Here is a 2896-nt window from a genome sequence, read left to right as displayed (position 1 = left end):
AAGGTGCACAGAGAGAGCCTTTTCTAATTACTGATGTTAATATCTCTGCCTTCAACTAATCTACCACAAGTACACCTTATTTAACTACTTAGGTGTAACAAGTGTTATAGGGATGAGTAAAGAAGTGTAAGAATGGGCATTTAGGGGCACCTGGGTGGCTCAATCATTAAGCGTCTCCCTTCAGCTCAGGTCATGATCCTGGGGTCCTGAGATCGAGCCCCGCCTTGGGCTCCCTGCTCAGTGGGGAGCCTGCTTCTCCCTCTGCCCCTCCCCACCTTGCTTGTTCTCTCTCTCTCTTTCTGTCAAATGAATAAATAAAATCTTTAAAAAATTAAAAAAAAGAAATGGGCATTTATAAGATAAGGTATGGAGTGGCTGTCTTAATTCAACCTGGCTCAGCCACTTACAAGTGATCTTAAACAAATTAATTCACCTCTCTGAACCCCAATTTCATTATCTACATAAAATAAGCAATATAATTCTTACTTTTGAGAGTTTCCTAGGTATTAGACATCTTACGTACATTATATTTATTTGTCCTTTTAGTAATATGTTATGATGGAGGTATTGTGACTCTTGTTAACACTTAACGCAAAAGCTTTAAGAGGTTAAGACACTTATTTAATACCACACAGATAGTAAACAACAGAGGTGAAATTAGAATCCAATTCTGTCTGATTCTAAATTTCATCTTTTTTTTTTTTAAAGATTTTATTTATTTATTTGAGAGAGAGAGAATGAGAGACAGAGAGCATGAGAGGGAGGAGGGTCAGAGGGAGAAGCAGACTCCCTGCCGAGCAGGGAGCCCGATGCGGGACTCGATCCCGGGACTCCAGGATCATGACCTGAGCGGAAGGCAGCAGCTCAACCAACTGAGCCACCCAGGTGCCCTAAATTTCATCTTTTTACCACTGCTTATGCCACCTTAATATGAGGTTGTTGTAAGGATTAGATTAAATTAAATAATGAAATATAAATAAATTGGCCAGCACACTTCCTGGCACTTAGAAGGCACTCAACATATGGAAACAGCTTCGTAATTGTTTAATCATGAAGAATAAAATAATCTCTATACGATTCTTTTTGTTCTAATGCGCTCTGATTGTGATCCCTGACCTTTTGGAGATGAAATGTTTTTTTTCTTTTTTGACTGTCCTAAATTGTTTATTAGGTAAGAACTTTACAACATTACTTATATTAGCAGTAATGGTAGACCTGGACAGTACTGTGTCTTCTCCATGTCGGAAAGCAAGAACAGCCAATAGTGTGGCAGAACTTGTGACCCTTTCCAAGGCCACGGCTCTTGCTCTCCCTGTGCTTGTGGACTGGTTTGGTGATCCACTGGGTGTCAGGATTTCTTCTGATAGCTTTGTAGAATGGATCAAGGAGGATAACCTCAAAGAATTTGTATGTGGAATCTTTGCCAACACAGTAAGTATTCAAGACTCTCAGAGCCCCACAGTGGTGTCCAGCTCTTTCCTCTGCAACAGGCTGAAGGCTTCAGGCAAACTTTAGCTGGTAACACCACGATGGACAGGCTAGTTGTAGGTAGCACCTTTAGGAATTGGGCATTTGCAGCCAGCACGGTGCACATGGATCCGATATATGACATAACCTTGGTTGGCCTTATACCCCCGTCTGTACACTTTCTCAGGCAGTTGGGTGGGTTGAGTGAGGTGGGGAGGCCCTGTGGAGCTCAGAGAACTAGGAGTACTACCAGTGGTGCACCCTGAAAACAAAGCACATTACATAGGGCTGCTTTTCCCTCCATAGTTCCTGGATGTACTTGTAAGCACCCATCTTGGCTTACCTTGGAGCTGATGGCTGATACCAGATGGAAAGAAAAGAGCCCTTCTCCCCAAAGATACACATAAACATACACACAAACACACTGAATTATTTTTTTAAGATTTTATTTATTTATTTGTCAGAGAAAGAGAGAGAGAGAGAGCACAAGCAGGGGGAGCTGCAGGCAGAGGGAGAAGCAGGCCCCCCACTGAGCCAGGAGCCCGATGCAGGGCTCGATCCCAGGACCCTGAGATCATGACCTGAGCTGAAGGCAGATACTTAACCGGTTGAGCCACCCAGGCATCTCCACACACACTGAATTGAATAAAGAGGCATACCTTATATAAGAGAGCAAATGAGTAGTATTATATTGTCAATAGGAACTCAGAGAATCAGAGAAGGGAAAATTGATTGAGGTAGGAGCCTCCTTCATGAAGGAGGTAGAACCTGAGCTGGGGAGAATTTGCATGGTGCTTAAATGGTTAATAGAATTTCCCTAAGAACTTCATTTACAATAGAAATTAGTTTAGGCTTTTGGATGAATATGACTCATTTAAATGCTCAAAACCATGAATCACTCAGAGTAGCATTATGGGTAATTTTAATGAAACATCTTTCAAGTCTCTATTCCTTTGTTAACTGCTTCTATTGAATTTAAACAAAAGTCCCATTTCATTCCAAATTTAAATCCAAAAGAGATTTGATCTTTTCTTCCTGCCATTTTGCAACCAGTGTAATTTCTAACAAGTGCCTGGAATTAAGATGTGAGTCAGATCAGAAAACTGCATTTGGAACTGAATGGAATACCAAAGCAGAATGGGGATAAAGGGGAGATTTTAGAGTGACATCCAGTTAAAACCACTTGAACTGGCCCTCATCAATTCCTGACACCTCCTACCTTTCAGTGACTGGAAGGACCACTAATGTTCCACTATTTGGAATGCTGGCAGATTAGAAAAAATAACTTTAAAAAATTAAAAATTATAAGTAGCTCACACACAAAGATTTGTATGTAAATGTTAACATCAGATTTATTCATAAAACCCCAAATTGGAAACCAACCAAATGTCTATCCACTGGAAAATAATATACAAATTGTGGTACATCC

General features: G+C 40.7%; 1 pseudogene; it reads right to left on the bottom strand.

Annotated features, from left to right (window-relative positions):
- Window positions 1–1197: 1197 nt before the first annotated feature.
- LOC118009090 lies at window positions 1198–1800 on the bottom strand (annotated as a pseudogene).
- Between the last annotated feature and the right edge of the window lie 1096 nt (window positions 1801–2896).

Source organism: Mirounga leonina, unplaced genomic scaffold, assembly GCF_011800145.1.
Source record: "Mirounga leonina isolate KUSES-001 unplaced genomic scaffold, KU_Mleo_1.0 Mir_127, whole genome shotgun sequence".
NCBI classification, from domain to species: Eukaryota; Metazoa; Chordata; class Mammalia; order Carnivora; family Phocidae; genus Mirounga; species Mirounga leonina.
This window is presented reverse-complemented; position numbering and strand designations above follow the sequence as displayed.